This window comes from Chiloscyllium plagiosum, chromosome 6 (genome assembly GCF_004010195.1).
Source record: "Chiloscyllium plagiosum isolate BGI_BamShark_2017 chromosome 6, ASM401019v2, whole genome shotgun sequence".
NCBI lineage: Eukaryota > Metazoa > Chordata > Chondrichthyes > Orectolobiformes > Hemiscylliidae > Chiloscyllium > Chiloscyllium plagiosum.
The window spans coordinates 12,170,565-12,194,314 of record NC_057715.1 but is presented as its reverse complement, the minus strand read 5'-3'; the positions used below and the strand labels follow the sequence as shown (position 1 = coordinate 12,194,314).

At 41.3% G+C, this 23,750-nt stretch overlaps 1 long non-coding RNA gene across 1 annotated transcript in view; it reads left to right on the top strand.

Annotated features, from left to right (window-relative positions):
* LOC122550460 overlaps window positions 1–21,816 on the top strand; it is a 109,064-nt gene extending 87,248 nt beyond the window's left edge. Inside the window, exons 2-3 of the long non-coding RNA XR_006311860.1 lie at window positions 2,124–2,209; window positions 21,350–21,816. This is a non-coding gene — a long non-coding RNA (uncharacterized LOC122550460). The remainder of the gene's footprint in view (window positions 1–2,123; window positions 2,210–21,349) is intronic.
* The last annotated feature ends 1,934 nt before the right edge of the window (window positions 21,817–23,750 follow it).

The window sequence follows — 23,750 nt, the reverse complement described above, 5'->3', positions numbered from 1 at the left end:
GGAACCTTGTCGAACGCCTTACTGAAGTCCATATAGATCACATCTACTGCTCTGCCCTCATCAATCTTCTTTGTTACTTCTTCAGAAACCTCAATCAAGCTTGCGAGACATGATTTCCCATGCACAAAGCCATGTTGACTATCCCTAATCAGTCCTTGTCTTTCCAAATACATGTACATCTTGTCCCTCAGGATTCCCTCCAACAACTTGCCCACCACCGAGGTCAGGCTCACCGGTCTATAGTTCCCTGGCTTGTCTTTACCGCCCTTCTTAAACAGTGGCACCACGTTTGCCAACCTTCAGTCTTCCAGCACCTCACCTGTGACTATCGATGATACAAATATCTCAGCAAGAGGCCCAGCAATCACTTGTCTAGCTTCCCACAGAGTTCTCGGGTACATCTGATCAGGTCCTGGGGATTTATCCACCTTTAACCGTTTCAAGACATTCGACACTTCCTCCTCTGTAATCTGGACATTATAGTAACATAGAAAAGGACCTTTTAAAAAGAAGAAATGTGCCTAAGATATGTGTTATGTTGTTTTAATTCTAAAAAACAAATACGTACATACATCTTCTGAAGTTGCTGCATAGGTTTATCTGTGGTAATGGAAAGAATGTATTTCTACAATATGCGTATGCTTCAGGAATAATCTACTTCCAACATTGTTCCCAGCATTGTGTTCCCAACATTGCTGAATAACATCAATGATTGGACCAAAGAGGGATGAGAATGAATTTGAAACATGATTAAAATGTATGATCATGAGTACAACATAGAAAATATGGGCAGTGATCCATGTGACCGAGCAATATAGCTGAGAATATATTCCATAATCCTGATCTCTCTTGGTTCTTGGTTAACCTTCCTTTGAAGTGCATGACACAAGTAACTTTGTGGATGTCCATTCCAAGCATTGACGAGCCTCTATCATCACAATGAATCTGTGTTTTCCTGCTTCCATCAACTGGAGCATGAGTTTGTCTTGAGAAATTTTAAAATTGGTAATAACTCATTCACAGCTCAATCTGTCAAATTTTATTTACCGCTGACTGTTCTCCATTACCAAAATGAATTGATTACTCTTTATGTTTAAAATTCTGTGGTAATTGAAACTAAAATAAGGAATAAATATTTAAAATCATTATTTTAAAATACAAAGACTGTTTTAGGTATACAAGAAAAGTTGTTATAATTAATAATGGTTACTTTTATTATATATATATATATATAAAATATATATATTACTGGGGAATAGAATCTAATTGTATTTCCAAATTATGACCTCAATATTTTTAGCTGTTATTTATATTCTCTAGTTATGAGGTTCTAATAGCAATGTTCATAATATTAGAAGACATTCAATGTTTTCAGCTTAAATTCTATATAAAAAAAGATCTTAAATTATCAATTTTCTTAAAACTAATTCACAAAGATTCCATTTTCTGAGATTGTCTTTCATTAATTTGTCCCTGCACAGGATTTCACATAACAAGAATACCAGACAGAAATACATGCACTCAAATTTCACATATATATCTCTGTAACAGGAATATTAATTTGCAAAAGAGTACACAGTAAAATTGCAGAGGCCATTTAGCACTTATTATAACTCTAGCTCTCAAATAAATTCATGATTCTAATCCAGTTCCTTGTTATTTAAGAGTTGGTTTAGCTCTGTTAGTTGGTTTGTTGGTTTACAGATCAGTATGATACCAACAGTGTGGGTTCAATTCAATCACTGGTTTGAGATGATCATGAAGGACTCTCCTTCTCAACCTCTTCCCAAAAAGGTTGAGGTCTGGTGGCCCTCAAGTTAAATCACCACAGTTGCTTCTCTCTTATAAGAGAGCAACCTCTATGATCTGGTTAGACTATGGCAAAACAACAACATTGCTAGTATTTCTTTTCTGAATTATTCCTCCATAAATATTGAGATTGTAGTGTTTTTCAGATACCGCTATTCATTTGTGTGAAAACAAATTTTTCTAACCACTCCTTTCTCTTTGAGGTTGTAGTTAAACAGTCATTTGCCAGTTTGAATGCAGAGGTGTCAGTAGTTAAATACTTCAAATGAACCAGAATCAAAGTGATTAAAAATAGATTTGCATTGATCTTGCAGATTAACATCTGACGAGAACTATGCAGTGTATCAGAAGAACGTTCTGCTGTTGGGACTGATGGAGATACTCTCATTCATTATCTCAGGTAACATTATATTGAAGCTTAGGTTGATGTTCAGGGATCATATTTTTAAAATTTTATCTCATTTCAAACGCTTATTTATTCCACTACTATTCAACAGATTTATTTACATTAAAACCTGCACATTTTCTATAACCTGTGTACCAGGGTATGAACTAACTGATGTCCACTGTGGAGGAGATTAAAGGCATTAATTACAGAATGTATTGACAGTCAACCATGTTGTGATGTTATTGATTACTGTCTACTATCCTCATTTCTTCCATTGGTGCTGATTTAAAACAAGATACTCTACTCAGATCAAAGTGTCAATTTACCTTAGATTATAGCCTCTTCTGGAATACTATGTCTAGTTCTGGATTGCCCAGTTATAGGAAGGATATTATTAAGCTGAAGAGGATTTAGAAGAGATTTACCAGGATATAGTCGGGTATGGAAGGTATGGAGTTATAAAGAAAGGCTGGATAGGCTGGAATTTTTTTCACTGGAGCATGGGAGATTGGGAGGAGATCTTATAGAGGTTTATAAAGTGATAAGGGGCATGACTCTATTTTACACAGAGGGTGATTTATGTGTGGAATGGACTTCCTGAGGAAGTGGATGTGGGTACAGTTAAGTTTAAAAGATGTTTGGATAAGTACATGAATAGAAAAGGTTTGGAGGAATATGGGCCAGGAGCAGGCAGGTGGAACTGGCTTAGTCTGGGATTATGTTAGCATGGACTGGTTGGACCTAAGGATCTGTTTCTGTCTCTATGACTCCATGGCTATGTAGTTTTGCCTCCTTGTGACAGCCATTTCTGCCCTGGGAAAAAGTCTCTGACTATCCACCCTATCTATGCCTCTCATCATCTTGTACACCTCGATCAAGTCACCTCTAATCCTTCTTTGCTCCAATGAGAAAAGCCCCAACTCCCTCAACCTTTCTTCATAAGACATGCCCTTGAGTCCAGGCAGCATCCTAGTAAATCTCCTCTACACCCTCTCTAAGGCTTCCACATCCTTCCTATAATGAGGTGACCAGGGCTGAAATCAAAACAGGGGAAACATTCCAGGACCTACCGCGGAAGCCCAAAACCATGGACCGGAGCGAACCCATTCATTTAAATGGGAAACGTACCTTCCCAGCAGCCTCCTGGTCCCGAGTTCCAAAACATTCCCTTTTATATATTTGAGCTGTGGTAAACCACGTGTAAGTGAAACCGCGGAAAACGATTCCGTGGATACGGGGTCACCCTGTATTCAAAGTGTGGTCTAACTAGGTCTTTATAGAGCTGCAGTATAAACTCACAACTCTTAAACTCAATCCCCCGCTAATGAAAGCCAGCACACCATATGCCTTCTTAACAACCCTATCAACTTGGGTGACAACTTTAAGGGATCTATAAAGGTGGACCCTGAGATCCCTCTGTTTCTCCACAATGCCACAAATCCCACCTGTAACCCTGTAATCTACAATCAAATTTGACCTTCCAAAATGAATCACTTCACACTTTTCCAGGTTGAACTTCATCTGCCACTTCTCAGCCCAATGTCCCAATGCAACCTACAACAGCCGTCCAGATTATCCACAACTCCATGAACCTTCGTGTCATCAACAAACTTTCTAAACCACTTTTCCACTTCCTCATCCAAGTTATTTATAAAAATCACAAAGAGCAGAGGTCCCAAAACAGATCCCTGCAAAACACCAATGGTCACCGAGCTCTAGGCTAAATACATTCCATCTACCATCACCCTCTGTCTTTTATTGGCCAGTCAATTCTGTATCCAGACAGCCAGATTTCCCTCTGTCCCAGGCCTCCTTACTTTCTGAATAGGCCTACTGTGAGTAACCTTGTCAAACGTCTTGTTAAAATCCATGTGCACCACACCCACTGCTCTACATTCATCAATGTGTTTTGTCACATCCTCAAAGAATTTAATAAGGCATGTGAGGCGTGATCTGCCCCTCACAAAGCCATGCTGACCATCTCTAATCAAGCTATGCTTTTCCAAATAATCATAATTCCTGTTTCTCAGAATCCTCTCCAATAATTTGTCCACCACTGATGTAAGGCTGACTGGTCTAGAATTCCCAGGGTTATCTCTATTCCCTTTCTTGAACAAAGGAATAACATTTGCCACCCTCCAATCATTAGGTACTACTCCAGTGGACAGTGAGGATGCAAAAATCATCACCAAAGGTGCAGCAATCTCTTACCTTACTTGCCATAGCAATCTTGGGATTATCCCGTCTGGCCCAGGGGACTTATCTATCCTCATGTATTTCAAAATTCCCAGCAGATCCTCATTTGTACATCAACCTATTCAAGCATATCAGCCTGTTTCACGCTGTCCTCACAAATGACAAGGTCCCTCTCACAAGTGAATGCTGAAGCAAAGTATTCATTAAGAACCTCCCCTACCTCCTCCTACTCCAGGCACAAATTCCTGCCACTATCTCTGATTGGCCCTACCCTCACTCTGGCCATCCTTTTGTTCTTCACAGAAGTGTTGAATACCTTGGGGTTTTCCTTAATCCTACCCATCAAGGCTTTTTCATGCCTCCTTCTAGCTCTCCTAAATCCATTCTTCAGTTCCTTCCTGGGTACCTTGTAACAGCCTTGTATGATCCTTGCTTCCTCAACTTTAAGTAAGCTTCCTTCTTCCGATGTTCCACATCTCTTGTCATCCAAGGTTCCTTCACCCTACCATCCCTTCCTTGCCTCAGTAGGACAAACCTATCCAGCACTCGCAGCAAGTACTCCCTAAACAATCGCCACGTTTCAGTCGTGCATTTCCTTGAGAATATTTGCTCCCAATTTATGGCCCACAGTTCCTGCCTAACAGCATTGTAATTCCCCTCTCCCAATTAAATACTTTCCCATACTGTCTACTCTTACCCCTCTCCATATTGAGTCAGGAATCCTTCCTGGACACACCTGACAAAACATACTCCATCCAAATGATTTTCATGAAGGAGGTTTTAATCAATATTTGGGAAGTTAAATTCATCCATGACAACAACCCTGTTACTTCTGCACCTTTCCAAAATCTCCCTCCCAATCTATTCCTTAATTTCTCTGTTTCTACTGGGGTGTCTGAAGAAAACTCCTGAAAAAGTGACTGCTCCTTGCCTGTTTCTGACTTCCACCCATACTGGCTCATTGGACAAACCCTCCTCGACGACCTCCCTTTCTCCTGCTGTGATATTAACCCTGATTAGCAATGCCACCCCCCAACTCTTTTCCCTCTTTCCTATTCTTTTTGAAACATCTAAACCCGGAGCATCCAACAACCATTCCTGTCCCTGTGGTATCCAAGTTTCCGTAATGACCACACATCGTAGCTCCAAGTTCTGATCCATGCTCTAAGTTCATTATCCTTATTCCTGACACTTCTTGTATTAAAATAGACACACTTTAAACCATCACACTGACTGCAACTTTGTCTTATCAACTGTCTATCCTTCCTCACAGACTCTCTGCACAATGTACCTGCCTGTTCACCAGCTATCCTCTGATCCATAGCTCTGGTTCCCATCCCTCGCCAAACTAATTTAAACCCCCCTGAAGAGCTCTAACAAACCTCCTGCCCAGGATATTAGTGCCCCTCCAGTTCAAGTACAACCTATCCTCCTTGTAAAGGTCCCATCTTCCCTAGGAGGTATCCCAATGATCCACATATCCACATAGCCCTCCTTCCTAAACCAGCTCTGCAGCCATGTGTTCAGCTGCACTCGCTCTCTGTTCCTGGCCTCACTAGCCCATGGCCCTGGTTGCAACCCTGAGATTACTACACTGCTCATCCTGCCTTTTAGCTTCCAACCTAACTCCCTGTATTCACCTCTCAAGTCTTCATCCCTTTTCCTAGCTATGTCATCGATTTTGATTTGTGCAACGACTTCTGGCTGCTCACCCTCCTCCGTAAGAATTCTGTAGACTCAATCTGACTCACCCCTGACCCTGGCACCCGGGAGGCAACATACCATCTGAGAGTCTCATTTGCGACCACAGAATCTCCTGTCAGTTCCTTTAACCATTGAATCTCCTATCACTATCACTCTCATATTCTCCCACCCCTTCCCTTCTGAACCACAGAGCCAGCTCAGTGCCAGAGACCCGGCTGCTGTGGCTTTCCCCTGGTAGGTCGTTCCCCCACAGCAGTATCCAAAGCAGTGTACTTATTATTGAGGGGAATGGCCACAGGAGATATCTGCACTGACTGCCTGTTCCCTTTCCCTCTGATGGTCACCTAGCTACCTTTATCCTGTGACTTAGATGTGACTACCTCTCTGTAATTCCTCTCTATCACCCCCTCAGCCTCCCAAATAGGTAAGACTTGTCTTACATTTCAGTTGCTTCAATGATGAAATATGTTTTTCATTGGGTGTACTAATAGCTTGAGGCACAACCCATACAAGGCGGGTGACTGAACTGCCTTCAGTCTGGTTTCTGTTTAGTTTAGGGAACATGATCACAGAAACACCAAATTGTTATGGTGCAGAAGGAAGTTATGTGGCCCATTGTATCACCCAGTGAGCATTGTGACTACTGTTTCCTTTTCCCCCTTAACCCTGCATATTGTTCCTATTCAAAAAATCATCTAAATTCCTCTTGAATACCTTAATTCAATTTGTCCCCATCATGCTTCTAGGCATGCATTCCAGGCTCAAATTACTCTCTTTCTGAAAAAGATATTTTTCACATTGCATTTGCTTCACTTGCAAATTTACTTTAAATCTGTGCCTCTCATTCTGAATTGTTTAATGAATGGGAATAGCTTTTCCCTATATAATTTGTTTTGACCTTTAATGATTTTGAAACCTTCCATCAAATTTCCTCTTTGTCAGCTCCTCTCTGAGGTAAAAGACTAAAATTCTCCAATCTATTTGCATAAGTAAAGCTCCTCATCCCTGAAACCATTCTCCTAAATTTCTTTTGCATACTGTCAAATACATTGAGGTCCTTCCTTTGGTGTAGTGCCCAGAACTGTGTACAAAGCTCCAGCTGACATCTAACTGGTGCCTTGCACACATTCCGTGTAACCTCCTTACTCCTGTATTCTATGCCCCTACTAATAAACCCAAGGATTCTGTATGCTTTAACTGCTCTCTCTGCCGGTCCTGTAATGTGTTTATATACTTAGGCATCTCTGATCCTTCAGAGACTCTGGTGTTGTATTTTTCTTAGAAAAATGTCCCTTCATGTTCTTTTTACCAAAATGCATCAGCTCTCACTTATCCGCATTGAATTTCATCTGACATCTAACAGCTCATTGACTGACTTGCCCAGTAATTCTTTTTAAAATTCTACACTATCTTCCTCACAGTTTACAGTACTGGCAAGTTTCCTATCGTCTACAAACTGTGAAATTATCCTATGTGGAGCAAGGTCTAGATCATTAATATATATCAGGAAAAGCAAGAGACCAATACCAACCCCTGGGGAACTCCTCCACAAATCTTCCTCCAGTCCAAAAGATATCTGTTACTGAAACTGATTCCTGTCACACAGCCAACTTTGATTCCATGTTGCAACCATCCATTTTATTCCATGAGTTTACTGACAACTTTGTTTTACAACACGGCATCAATCACCTTCTGAAGTCCATGTACACCACATAAACAGCATTACTCTCATCAACCCTGTCTGTTACTACTTCAGAAAACTCCAGGAAGTTTACTAAACATGATTTTTCTAAAGAAATCCATGACAGCTCTCTTTAATTAACCAACATTTCCACATGACAATTAATTCAATAGCAAGTTTTAGTTCTTACAGTTTCCCTTCCACTGTCAGTTAAACTGATTGGTTTGTAAATGCTAAACATATTCTTCACCCTTTTTTGAACATGGGGGCAATAGTTTCAATTCATCATTCCTTTGGCATCATCCTTGAGTCTAAAGAAAACTAGAATTAAAGCCAGTGCTTCCACAATTTCCACTCTCAGTTCCTTCAGTGCTCTTGGACGCACCTTATTAGGTCATGCCACCTTGTCAACTTAATTATAAGTAGCCTGACCAATGACTTCATCTTAACAATTTTGAACTCTTCTGGGACTGAATTTCCTCCTCTGACCCTCTGGCTTTGGCAGCATATGATTTCTCGGTCAGATACAAACTATTCTTTTAATATCTTAGTAAAGTCTTCTTCAGCTTAATGTGTACATGCCTTTTGTGGTCCTTATACCATTGTTTTACTATTTACATGCCGATAGAATCCAGTCTAAAGAATAACCAGGTTTTTATGTTTGCTGTCAATCTCTTTTTATCATTAATGCTTCTTATCTTCTCTTATTTGCTTTTACATCTACTTGACAGCTATCAAAAAACACTTTTTCATCTTTATTTTAATTGTTGTTTTCTTTTCCATTTAACACACTCTGGATTTGTTTGCCCTGCGTTTCCCTTTTGACTGTATTCTAACCGAGTCATTTTTAAAGGTAATCCATAATTGAGCTACAGTCTATCCTGTCAGCCTTTGCCTCCAGTCTCTCCAACACAATTCCATTCTTGCCCCATTGAAAGGAGCTCTTCCTCATTCAATTGTTCTTACTCTGGATTGGTTAGTTTTCTTTTCCACTGTCTATCTAAATCTTATGACACCATTGCTCTCCAAATGCTCCCCCTTGTCATTTGACCCATTTAATTCCTAAGAACCAGTCTAGCTGTGCCTCCTTTCTAACTTGAAACACGCAGCTGTAGAAAATTCTTCTGGATGCAATCTAGGAATGCTGGGCGCAGCCTGCCCTTTATACTATGACTATCCCAATGTACATTCAGGTAAATAAGCCCTCCCCCCCCACCTTATAACTACTCAATAATGTTTGTGCCTCTCTGTAATCTCCTCACAGATTTCGCCTTCCCATTAGTTGGTGGCCTATAGATTACACTAAGCAATGTATTTGCACCATGTTTGTTTCTTAGCTGTAGCCAAATTGATTCTGTACTTGAGCCCTCTGATATTCTCTTTCTCCTGCATTCCAATATCCTCCTCAACCAACACCATCACCATGGCTCCTTTCCTATCTTTCCTGAATACCTTGTATCTGTGAATATTTAATATCCAGTCTTGTTCTTCCTTGAGTTAGGTCTTTGCTACAGTTAAAACATTATTTTCCACATGGCAATTTGCACCTGTAGCTCACTATTTTCTATACTCTGTGCATTCACATACATGCACTTTAAACTTGATTTAGACTGTTTTAATTTCTCCCTCATGCCTTCTCTACCCATAAACCTTTTGCTCTACTCTCGTACTATCTGCATTTCCTTGTATTCTGTACCCCTTCATATTTCTGTCTAACATTATCGTCTGCTTCCCCCACCCATGCTGATTTGATTTAAACTCAAACCAAAAGCATAAACAAAATGCCCTGCAAGGTACTCAGTCGCAGCTCTGTTTAGGTGCAAGCAATCTGGCTTTAGATGGTGCTGTCTCCCCCAGAGGCAATCCCTGTGGAATGTAAACCCCCCACCAACTTACCAACCAGACATTTGCAGTTTACTTGCCACACTTGCATGTTGCACTTAAATAAGCTAGAGATTACTGTTTATGAGGCCTTCCTTGTTAATTTCCTGGCTCCTTAAATTCTGACTCCAGGATCACAATCTCCTTCCTATCTGAATTGTTGTTGCCAGTGCGAACCACAACCTCTGGCTGATTAACCTGCCCCACAAGAATGCCATGCCTCTTTATGACATCTTTGATCCTGGCACCATCCTGAAGATATGTCTATGGCCACAGAAATGCCTCCTATCTCAAAAGTGACATCCAGCCCATGTAGATCTTTAAAATCATAAGAGTATATTAGCATAAAGAGCAAGGTGCTGAAAAAAAATCACAAAGACTTGCTTATCAGATGGAAGATTTTGGATTAAAATGGGATGGCCTACAAAAACAAATATGAACATCTCCTCATGAACTCATATGAACATATGAGTTAAAGTAAGGCAGGCAGCAGGAGTATAAATATTGGCTACTAATTTGAACAAAAGTGAGTGCTGCCCAACTGTTGAATGCATTGCAGATGACTACATACTTAAGCAGAAGGTCCGTATTAGAATGGGCCTTGCAACACATAAAGCTGATCTACACCACTCAACCCCAAACTATATCTCTTAAAGCTGAGGGGCATTCTGGCTGCTGTGATGCTGCAAGTGGTGCAGGGGGAGTTGCTGAACAGGAAATACTTTGAAAATGTACAACAGGCCAGAAAGCATGCGCAATACTTGAGGTGCTGATGCAGTAGGTGCACAGGAGGAGGGTGGTCCCCTGCTCTAGGGAGTCCAGGAGGCTCACCAGATGGATATCAAGAAGACACTGTAAGCGATAATAATGGCAGTTGTCCAGGCCTGGATGCAGAGACTAAAGAAATAGAATGACCTCATACAAATATTCATGCTTATACATTTTTGGATGCCATTTTATTAGAAACAAACCGCAAATTTCACACCTCTATTCACCACACTTAACTCACTGCCTTAACAGCAATCTTCATCAATCATAATGCATGGTGGCACGGTGGCACAGTGGTTAGCACTGCTGCCTCACAGCGCCTGAGACCCGGGTTCAGTTCCCGCCTCAGGCGACTGACTGTGTGGAGTTTGCACGTTCTCCCCGTGTCTGCGTGGGTTTCCTCCGGGTGCTCCGGTTTCCTCCCACTGTCCAAAGATGTGCAGGTCAGGTGAATTGGCCATACTAAATTGCCCGTAGTGTTAGGCAAGGGGCAAATGTAAGGGTATGGGTGGGTTGCGCTTCGGCGGGTCGGTGTGGACTTGTTGGGCCGAAGGGCCTGTTTCCACGCTGTAATGTAATCTAAAAAATCTAAAAAAAAATCTAATGTAATCTAAAAAAATGCCTCACATTCATCATCTCACCTCACCCACCCACACTGAGACCTTCTCCAAACCACACAGTCGCATCTCATAGCTTGGACACGTTGGCAGTTATCTGATTGCAATTCAAACCTCTTACCCCACACTCACTGACACACTTCCCTCTCACTTACAAAGACAAATTTGGTGACAGTCAAAGACTAAATGGCAGGAATCAGGCATGGCTACAATTCCTCATCCCAGAGATGGACATTAAAGAAAAAAACACCAAGGCCTTGAAGAGTGTAGAGAAGAGATATTCCAGGGGTGTGGGCCAACAGTTAACATTAATAGCCAGGTAAATAAGGTTAAACTGCTAAGAGGGTTGATAATCCAAAAACACAGACATCTGATAATTGGTAAAAGAACCAAAGAGTTTAAGAGGTCCATGTTTTTAAGGTAGCAGGTTGTTATGATTTCGAATACATTTTTTAAAAGGGTGGGTAACAGTAGATTCAATACAAAATGTCAAAACATGATTAGGTTCCCTATAGTATGGAAACAGATCATTTGGCCCAACAAGTCCACACTGACCCTCCAAAGAGTAACACACCCAGACCCATTCCCCCATCTAAATTTACCCCTGACTAATGCAGTTAACACAATAGGCAGTTTAGCATGATCAATTCACCTGACCTGCACATCATTGGGCTGTGGGAGGAAACTCACACAGACACGGAGAATGTGAAAACTCCACACAGGCAGTCAGGGACATGAATCAAACCAAGGACACTGGTGCTGTGAGGTAGCAGTGCTAATCACTGAGGTACCATGCTATCATGTGTAAATCTGAAAAGTAAAATATTGTAGGGAAAGGAGAGGAGGGTAGCATTAATCGGATAACTCTTTTACAGACCTGACAGAATCACAATTAAATACATAGCCTTATTCTGTACACAAACATAAAATGCTGCAGTTGCTGGAAATCTGAAATAAGAATAAAAAGTGCTGGCAAGCCTTAGAGGATCATGAAGCAGCTGGCGAGAAAGGAATAGACAGAACATCTCAGGTCAATGATACGTCATTGGAATTTGGGAGGTGTCGTGGCACAGTGCTGGCATCTTTATGTCTGGATCAGGAAACTCTGATTTCAAGTGCCATACCAGATATGTAGGCCGTGACAGACTATTCATGATGTGGTACAATGATGATTAGGACAAGTTCTTACCCTCACTTCCTCAATGCCTCCCAGAGAGATTAAAAAGTGTGTATGTGAAGATATACTTAAAACAAAACTTGGAAGGTCACTCTGAAACATTAATTCGGTGGATAATGGAGAACCAGTAGATGTAGTACATTTAAGTTTCCAAAAGACATTCAGAAAAGTTCCACATAAAAGATAGCAACACAAGGCTTTTTGTCAGTGGTGTTGAGATGATTCTGTATTGTGAAGAATTGTCTAATGTGAGACAAAGATCAGAATAAATGGATCATTTTCAAATTATCAAATTGTACTCACTGGAGTGCCACAGCGATCGATGTTAAGGCTTCATGTATTTACAATCTATATTAATGATTTGGACGAAGGGAACAATACTGTAGCCAGATTTGTTGATGATATAAAAATAGGTAGGAAAGTAAGCTGTGAGATAAAAGAATCGGCAAAGGGATAAAAGTAGTGAATGGGCAAAAAAATGGCAGATGAAGGATTCTTTGGGAAAATCTGAGGCTCTCCACTTTGTAGGAAGAACAGGAAAGCAGAATGGCATGTAAATAGTGAACAACTGTAGAATGCTGCAGTGTAGAAGGATCTGATTATTCTTGTAGATGAATCACTATACATTAGGTAAAGTAGAACATTAAGAAGGCAAATGGAATATTTGTCTTTATTTCATAGAATCAAAAAAGCCTTACAGTGTGGAAACAGGCCATTCAGCACATTGACCCTCTGAAGAACATCCCACCTGGACCCACCCCATCCCTGTAACCCAGCAGTTTCCATGGCTAATCCACCTAACCTACACATCCCTGGACACTATAGGCAATTTAACATAGCCAGTCTACCTAACTTGCACATCTTTGGACTGTGGGAGGAAACTGCAGCACCCGGAGGAACTCCACCCACACACGCGGAGAATGTGCAAACACCACACAGGCAGTTGTCCAAGATTGGATCCAAACCTGGGTCCCTGGCATTGTGAGGCAGCAGTACTAACCATTGAACCACCGTGCCACCCAACAGGTCAGCTTACAAGTTGAGTAAGTGGGCAAACACATTACTGATACAGTACACATGGCTAAATATGAAGTTATACACATCAGTGTCAGAAAACAGAAAGGCAGAGTTTTATTTAAATGGTAGTATATTGGGGATTGCATGTAAAGAGTTCTGTGTGTCTTTGAACCCCAGTCAATGAAAATAGACAGGCAGGTACAGCAAACAATTAGAAGGGCCCATTAGGGAACAGGTAATTCTCATTTTAATAGTATGCCATGAGGTGCCCATTAGGGGGCTCAAGTCAAAGACACCTCTTTGGGACAGTGACCATAATATGATAGAATTGACTCTGCAGTTTGAAAGAGAAAAGCTGGAATCAGATGTAACTGCATTACAATTGAGTAAAGCTAATTACAAAGACACGAAGGAGGAGTTGACCTGACATGATTGAAGGGGAGCCTAGCAGAGAAGATAGTGGAGCAGCAATGGCAGGAGTGTTTGGGAATAATTTGAGAGGCACAGCAGAAATTCATTCCCAGGAAGAAGAAACCGAGGAAGAAGAAGGAAAGGGCAAGCATGGCTGACAAGGGGAGTCAGGGACAGCATAAAAGCAAACTATAAAGCAGACAATGTGATGAAAGTTAGTGGGAAGCCAAAGGATTGAGAAGACCTTTAATAGCCAGCAGAGTCATAGAGATGTACAGCATGGAAACAGACCCTTCAGTCCAACCCGTCCACGCCGACCAGATATCCCAACCCAACCTAGTCCCAGAGGACAAACCAAAAAGCAGTAAGGGGAGAAAAGTTGAAATATAAGGATAAACTAGCAAATAATATAAAAGACGATTGATACAGAAAGACAGAAACAACAGTGGACATTGAATCACTGGTAAATGAGGCTAGAGAAGTAGTAATGGGAAATAAAGAAAGGGCAAAGGAACTGAATAAGTACTTTGCATCAATCTTCACAGTGGAAGATACCAATAGTGTCCCAGAATTTCAAAAGAGTCAGAGGGAAGAGGTGGGTTTAGTGGCTTTCACTAAGGAAAAGATGCTGGGGAAGCTGTGGATATATTACCCAGACCAGAGGGACTACATCCCAGAATTCTGAAGGAGATAACTGAGAAGATTGTGGAGGTATTGATGGTGATCTTGAGTCAGGGATAAATCACACAACACCAGGTTATAGTCCAACAGGTTTAATTGGAAGCACACTAGTTTTACGGAGCGGCGCTCCTTCATCAGGTGGTAGTCACAACCACCCGATGAAGGAGCGTCACTCCGAAAGCTAATGTGCTCCCAATTAAACCTGTTGGACTATAACCTGGTGTTGTGTGATTTTTAACTTTGTACACCCCAGTCCAACACCAGCATCTCCAAATCTTGAGTCAGGGAGCATCCTAGAGGATTGGAAAATGGCTAATATGACATTCCTATTTAAGGAAGGAGGGAGGCAGAAGACAAGAAATTATAGGCCAGTTAGCCTGACCTCAGTCATTGGAAGATTTTAGAGTCCATTACCAATGATGAGATTGCGGAGTACATAGTAAAATAGGGCTGGGTCAGTACAGCTTTGTCAAGGGAAGCTCATGCCTGACAAATCTGTTAGAATCCTTTGAGGACATAATCAGCAAGATAGACAAAGGTGAGCCAGTGGATGTGATCTATTTGGATTCCCACAAGGCCTTTGACAAGGTGCTGCACAGGGGGTTGCAAAAGAAGGTAAAAGCCAATGGCATTAGGGCAAGGTACTGACATGGATAGAGGATTATCTGACTGGCAGGAGGCAGAGAGTGGGCATAAAGTGGTCTTTTTCAAAATGACAGCTGGTGCTTAGTATAGTTTCCCAGAAGTCAGTGTTGGGATCACAACTATTCATATTACGTCCATAACTATTTACATTGTGGAAAATTGCCCAAGTATGTCCTACACATAAAAGGCTGGCCACTTACCACCCCATCAGTCTACTCTTGATCATCAGTAAAGTGATGTAAGGGGTCATCAACAGTACTTTCAAGCAGCACCTGCTCAGCAATAACCCGCTCAGCGACACCCAGTTTGGATTCCACCAGGGCCACTCAGCTCCTGACCTCATTACAGCCTTGGTTCAAGCATGGACAAAGGAGCTGAAGTCTTGAGGTGAGGTGAGAGTGACAGCCCTTGATCTCAAGGCTGCATTCAACCGTGTGGCATCAAGGACCTCTAGCAAAATTAGAATCAATGGGTATGGGGGGCAAATTCTCTGGTGGTTAGAGTCATACGGGACACATGAAAGGACGGTTGGAGGTCAGTCATCTCAGATCCAGGACATCTCTGCAGGAGCTCCTCAAGGTAATATCCTAGGCCCAACCATCTTCAGCTGCTTCATCAATGACCTTCTCTCAATCGTAAGCTTAGAAGTGGCAATGTTCGACAATGATTGCACAATTGCACATTTGTGACTCCTCAGATACTAAAGCAGTCCATGCTCAAATTCAATAAGATCTGGCCAATATACAGACTTGGGCTGACAAGTGGCAAGTAACAGTCATGCCACACAGATGCCGAGCTATGACCATCACTAATAAGAGACAATCTAACCTTGACATTCAATGGTGTTACCAACAGTGAATCCTCCAGGATCAACATCCTGGGGGTTATCCTTGACCAGAAGCTCAACTGAACTCATTACATAAACACTGCGGGCACAAGAGGAGGTCAGAGACTGGGAATACTCTGGTGGGTAATACACCTCCTGACTCCCCTAAGCCTGTCCACCAACCACAAGGCATAAGTCAGGAGTGTGATGGAATACTCCCCACTTGCCTGGATGAGTGCGGCCCCAACAACATTCAAGAAGCTTGACTCAATTCAGGTCACAGCAGTCCGCTTGATTGGCACCACATCCACAAGCATCCATTCTCTGTACCTCTGATGCTCAGTAGCAACAGTGTGTACTATCTATGGGATGCACTGCAGAAATTCACCAAAGATCCTCAGACAGTACCTTCTAAACTCATGACCATTTTCATCGAGATGGACAGGGCAGTAGATATATGGGAGCACTGCCACCTTTTAGTTTCCCTCCAAGCAACTCACCATCCGGACTTGGAAATATATTGCTGTTCCTTCACTGTCACTGGGTCAAACTCCTGGAATTTCCTCCCTAATGGCATTGTGGGACAACCTGCAGCAGTTCCGGAAGGAAGCTCACCACCACATTGTTGCCGTGTTTGCAGATGACACAAGGATGGGTGGAGGGACAGGTAGTGTTGAGGAGGTGGAAGGACTTGGACAGGCTAGTCCAATTCCCTCAGCTTGACCTCACACAGCTTAGAATGGCAGGCAGGCTGGAGGAGTGGGCCCTGCCACCTCTGCAATGTCCTGAGAAGATACTTTTGGGGAGACTTGTAAGTGGTCCCTCCTCCAGCGGGGTCCTATTGACACTGCCCTCTGCTTTGGGCACCGAGATCGAGGTGAAGCTTTCTCCTCCCCGGCCTCCTTGGCCTTGGTGCTGAGGACTGATGCTTAGAGTGATGGATTGTAGCCCTATGTGCGGATCCAGCAGATTCTGTGCCAGCTGAAAGACACTTCCATCCCAAAGGCAGTGATAGTGGAGTCCGGCAAACTTTGTGTCAGTTTGCCCAGTGTCAATTAAATCCTGATCGCTGACACTATGAGGTCCTCTCCTGCCTGGAACTTAGCAGGTACCTGGTTTTTATCAGGCCTCCGAGTGCCAGTATGACCTGGGACTTTCCTTCCTTGTCCAGATGCAGATGTGCTTCCCATTAGATGCTCCTAATTTTATTCTGCCTGAAATATCCAGTGAGAGGCCAGTATTTGTGCTGGTGGAGGCTACAGGAGACAGCCTTGTTTTTCTATGCATCCATGTTGTCTTCCTCAGATGTGGGGGGGAGGATGTCTTGGTGGACCATTCTCTTGATCACAGAGATAAGACATATGCTGCTTTCATCTGCTAGACACAAATGAGAGGATGTTATGAACAAGGGCTTAAAGTTGTGGCATATTGAAATTAAATGAGCAGGGCAAAACAATGGACAATGCCTCTAACTTGGTTGTTGGTGCATGGGTATTTCTGTACCACCATAGACCCATCCCAATTGTCTCTGGCGAGGGCCAAGATCCTTTCCTCATATTGAGTGAGGAGCCAAAGGTCAGGCATCTCACCACCCACCCTTTCACCCTTTTATATGCCATTTTCTCCTGAAATGAGAGAAAAGAAGAGATTGAGATGTATGAAAGTGAGCAGCACAGCTGTTGGCACTGGTGCAGCTGGGAGGCAAGAATTGAGACTTCCCGAGTGAGTGAGCGAATGAGTGAGTGAGTGAGTGAATGACTGAATGAGTACCTACTGTTATTCAGAGACATATAAGGTTAGAATTGGGAGATAATAGCAAGAGAGGGAAGATGTTGCATGAAATAGTGAGAGTGATATGGCATGAGATTTGATAGGATATTTGTGCAGTAGCTTAGATAGAGTGTGAAGTAACAGAGAGAGAATCTTGAAATTTAACCTTAAAAACCTTGCATTCGCCTACTTCTATGTTGTTGGGCATTCCTGTGGATGGTTGAGACCACAATGCCCAAGCGGTGACCTCTGAGCAGGCTGGCAGCATCTGGTGTACCTCCAGATCTCTCTCTGTGAAGCCAGATGCCAATTTCCCCTTGTCTGCCATAGGATCTGAGACAGTGTGCAATAATATTTAAACATGGCGCTGGCAGTGAGAAACCTTGTAGCCTTACACATCTGCTATAGGATATGCAGGAAAGTGCTTGACGATGGGAGTAGGAGCTATTTGTTGATGAATTAAGGACATCTGTTCTTAGTGTTAATGGATCAGTGCAAGTAAGGTGATAACATTTGTTCACTTGTGAAATGGGTGGCAGTATTTCCTTTTGACCCCGAGGGCTGGAAGCTGCACATATTTTATTGTTAGAGGTTGGATAACTGAATTTCTGATTTATATTGCAAAACTTAACAAAACTCATACTCAGTAGGAAAAGCAATTATAATTTAATAAGCTGAGTGGAATATGCACATAATAGAACAATTCTGATACATTTTCATGTATATCACATTGAGCAGATTTGAATTTATGAAGCTCAGCTCCTTAATCTTGAGTGTTCTGGAGGTGAATGTCTCATTACCCTTACAGGCTAGGAAAACACAAAAGCTGAAACTGAGATAGTAAAGAAGTTGGAAGATGTTCATATACACAAGAGAGAAAGAGAGAGAAAAAACATCCCTCTGTAAATTGCATTCACTAACCTAAGGGTTCAAGGGACACTGAGAGAGAGAAAAAGAGAGACAGGATGGAAGCTGGTGGAAAGGTTAACTCTTTATGGCCTGATTTGAGTATACACTTGCTTGTCATGGATTGAGTATTTGCGTGTTGTTCTCTGGACCTCAAGATCCGGGAATGTTATAAATTTAATATGCATTTTGGGAATCTGAGATGAATTTTAAAAAAGCCATTTTGTAGGACAATGATACTGGGCATGTTAGCTGAGCAAGGTTACCACATGATCTTTTCCAGATGGTTTAGACTAGTCTCCCATTATGACGTACTGTTAAAAAGGAAGCTTACCTAGCTAAAGGCAGTTGGCCATTTGGCCTGGCTTGATCAGGGTTTCCAACTTGGGTGTGCATGTAGCTTAATTAGTCACGCATATTCAGATCTGTCAATGAGTTTCTCTTCATCTGCAAACTTTTGTCATTTTATTGCTGCTTATCTGATTAAGGACATGTGGCGTTTTTCTAATTTTAATACCAATTTCTGTATAAAGACAGCTTATTTGCAGCAACAATAGCAGTAGCCTGAGAGAGCTCTTGGGGGTAAGAGCTGGCACCCCTACTCTGCTAATGGTTTTAAAATCTTCGCTCAAGGCTGGTAAGTATCCATGTTATAGTGCAACACTGATGCCATTGGTAAATAAAGGTAATAATTTAAACTAAACTGTAAGGGTTTTATATTCCAGACTACCACAGAGTACGAACTCTGGGATGAACCAAGAGAGGCTTACAGGTCGAGTCCATCAGGGATGCCCTGAGTTGTCTCAAATAGATACTTTAAGAGCACCACTGATGCTGGTCTATTCTGAGATATCATGGTAATGGAAAGTACTTCCAGATCTACAAGAGGGACATCAGGAGAGCATCAGATGAGAGTGGCACCCATAGCGCCGGGTTAGGTAGATAATGAGACACATTTGAAATGATATTGTGAGACGACCAGTTAGGTCTTTCACAGAGAAGCCCAGGATGAAATACAGTTTGCCAAAATATCTCAAGATCCAACCTCGCATGTTCAATATTTGCATCTCTAGATGTGACTTCCCCATTCAGCAAATATTGTCCAAAGCAAAACAGGGTTCTTGGATTCTACAAAATAAATTTTAATATTTCACCAAATTAATCTGAATTGCAGCTTACTAAAAAATTGTTCATTCAGTCCTGGAGTATGGGAATTATCTGTAGATTCTAATAAGGCAAGAGATATAGATAAGAATTACACCCATTATTTTATGAGGTCTCTGTGCATTCTTTTTACTGAAATAAGTCACTCTGCACTTGTCTGTATCAATTTCCTCTGCCACGTCTCCACCCTGTCTGCCCACCTGTTTCCGTACTTTTGAAGTTCTACACTATCTTACATGCTCACAATACTTTCAAGTTTCACGTTCTCTGTAAATTTTGAAATTAAGCCCTACGCATCAAGGTCTAGAGCATTAAATATATTAAATCAAGAACAGGAATGTTAACCACTGAGCCAGCGTATCACTGGTTAACACTGCAGCCTTGCACCACCAGGGACCTGGGTTTGATTCCAGCAGGACTGTCTTCCTGTGTCTGCGTGGGTTTCCTCTGGGTGCTCCAGTTTCCTTCCACAGTCCAAACATCTACAGGTTAGGTCAATTGGCCATGCTAAATTGCCCCGTAGTATCAGGATGTGTAGGTAGGTTTCGTTTAGGATTAGCTACAGTAAATGTGGGGTTATGGGACAGGGCGGGGGGTGCTGCGTCTGGGTAGGATGTTTTTCAGGGGGTCGGTGTGGACTCATTGGGCTGAATGGCCTCTCCCTGCTCTGTATGGATTCTATGATTCTTGTACTGAGCTATAGAAAACTCTATTGCAGAGCTTCCATCAGCCTGAAAAGCCTCCATTAAACACCTGTCTGTTTTCTGTCACTCTGCCCATTGCTTATCCATATTGCTACCACCCCACTTTTTCCATGAGGACAGTTTTATTCACCTTACTTATACAGCGATATGCTTGTATTGAAGGCATTTCAGAGAAACATTGCCTAAATTGTTTCCTTGGATGAAGGTTGAGGAAATATCGAGACGTTCGAATTCATACACTTTAAAGTTTAGATGCATGAGAGAAGATTTTAATAAATTATATAACATTCTGAGGACTCTTGACAGGACAGATGCTGAGAGGATGTTTATCCTCATTCAGGGCATCTAAAACTAGGAGGCACAGTTTTAAAATTTTCAAGTGTCTTTTATTTAAGACAGTGATGAGGAATTTCTTCTCTCAGAGTGTTGTTAATCTTTGAAATTCTCTATCCCAGAGAAATGTGTGGCTGAATGAATGATTATATTCAAACTTGAGTTAAACAGATATTTGATCTGCAAGAGAGTCAAAGGTTATGGAGTTAAGGGTACAATCAGAACAGCTATGATGCTAATTGAATTGCAGAGCAGACTCATGACGCAAAATGGTGTACTCCTTCTCCAAATTCTTACGTTCCTTTGTTCTTAGTCGAGATGTAATCAAATTTATGGAGGTCTTTGAAGGAGAAAACAAGGAAAGGTTGTTTCCATTGGCAGAAGAATCACTTGAAAAGGACGAATGAACCGTTAATTACAGTATGGAGACTTTAATGATGGAACAAATTGTTACCATCTCGATTATACTGTCTGAAAACGTTGGCTGAAGAAAATTCAATAATAATGTTTAAAGGGGATTTGGATCAATACTGGAAAGGGAAACATTCATAAGGCTAATTGGGTAGTTATTTTAATAAACTAACTCCAACAAAAGATGCTGTGAGGAGCCTCTTCTGTGATGGATCATTCTATGTCCACAAGCCATTGACAGTCTTTGGTTTTCATTGCAGGTGCAGGTGATCGACTGTCCATTACAACTTCTGTGAGAACAACAATATCCTTCCACTGTAGAAAATGTAACTCTGAGTAAAGTGAACCAAGTTAACTGGTACAAGATAATTTATGCTGAGCATGATATTGTTATTAGTTATATTCCCATTTCAAACGTGATGCACCAACAGAAAAGTAGCTCAAGATTCACGTTGTTACAGAATCCTCAGGAGCCTTATAGTCTGCAGATACAAAATACACAGCTTTCTGATTCTGGGAAGTATATCTGCTTCATTTCAGGGGATGATAACATCTGGATAACTGAATAGTACCTTGTTATTACATGATTTTACATGGTAACAGAAATGCTAATTTGGTCTCACATTAATATAACTTGCTATTGACAGAGTCACTACATTGTGGAAACAGGCCATTAGGCCCAACAAGTCCATACTGGCCCTCCAAAGAATAGCCCACCAAGTCCCATTCCCCAACCCTATTACTCTACATTTCCCCTGACTAATGCACCTAACCTACATATCCTTGAACACTATGGGCAATTTACCCATGGCCAATTCACCAAACCTACTCATCTTTGGATTGTGGGTGGAAACCAGAGCACGCAGAGGAAACCTGGGTCCCTGGTGCTGTAAGGGAGACGTATTAACCCCTGAGCCACCGTGCAGCCCTAAGTAATCTGTCAAACTACACAATATAACTTCAATTTACACTATAAATTTAAAAAAAGTTTTAAAGTCTGGAAGTAAGAAAACAAGTAAAGCAACCATGAAGACCAACTGGTTCCATAATCACCACATGTATCATAAAAACGATTCCAGACTCAGATGAACATGGATGATTCTGACCTGCCATCTGAATTGGTCTTCTCTATTAGTAACTCAGTAATATCAAAATGTCAGGTAAAATTTCAAGTAGAAAGCCCACCAATGCTTTCTCAAACCAACCAGAAGTGTTCAAAGATTGTTGGATTTACCAGACCGCAAGCATTATGAATAAAAAGAAAATCCTGTTATTGGTGATGTCATCTTCTGCCCTGGCATTTTGGAACTCAAGTTTTGAAATTCAATAAGAGGTGAAAACAAGTACATCATCACATTGTGCGATTAACCTTTACCCAATGTTATTGATTCAGACGCACACAAACATCAGACTGTTTCTCATTTAAATGGTTGTATATTGATGAATATCACACTCTTGTGAATGGGATGCAAACCAGAAGATGTTCTACAAATAGCAAAGAACTGTGGGTGGTAGAAATCTGAAACAAAAAAAAAATGAAATAGCTGGAGAAACTCAGCAGATTGGGCAACAACTGTGAAAAGACAGCAGAGTCAATGTTTTTGGGTCCAATGATCCTTCAATTGTTAGCTCAGTTGGTTGGTCAGCTCGTGAAGGATGCAACAGCATGGGTTCAGTTCATCTAATGGCTGAGGTGTACCACTAAGGACTTTCCTTGTTAATCTCTCCCCTCTCCTGAGGTGAGGTAACCCTCAGGTTAAATCACCACCATCATCTCTCTGTAATGAGAGAATGGTCCTATAGTCCATTAGAATTATGATAATTTTACCTTCAATTCTTCAAGGAATAGTGGCACTTTGGATACAAGGGCTGAATATGTAAAATAAAGACTAAAAGAAAGAAAGAACAAGTTAGTATGAGAGAATGCTAGATAAAAATATAAAAACAGTTGGAATATCTACAGGCACTTCAAAGGAAAAGACTAACTAAAGCAAGTGTCGGCCCTCCAGAAAGTAAATCTGCAGGATTAATAATGAAAATTAAGGAAATGGCGAACATATTGAACAGATATTTAACACTTATCTTCACACTGGAAAACACAAATAACTTTCTAGAATTAATTTCTAAATCAACAGGTGAAAGGGCAGATATGAATTGCAATAATTCAGGGTAGGGGTACTGGGAAAATTATTAAAACTAAAAGTAGTCACATTCACAGGTCCTGATGAACTGCATCAGAGGATCTTAAAATAAATGGATTAGTTCTAACTTTCCAAAATTTTCTAGATTTTGGAAAATTCCCAACAATTTGGAAAGTAGTGAATAGAACACCTTTATTCGAGAGTTGGAGATATGCCAGTCAGCTTAACATCTCTCATGCTGGAAAATACTAGAATGCATTATTATGATGGTTAGAGTAGGATGCTTAAAAAAAATCAGTATAATCAGGCAGAGTTATTATGTCATTATAAAAGGGAAAACATAATTTATTAGTGTTCTTTTGATGAAGCAACAAGCACGGTGAATTAAGGTGAACCTGTAATTAATGGTGTACTTGGATTTCCAGAAGGCATTCAACATTCTATTACGGAGACATGGGTAGAACAGGGACAGGATTGGCTGTTGCAGGTTCCAGGGTTTAAATGTTTTAGTAGGGTCAGA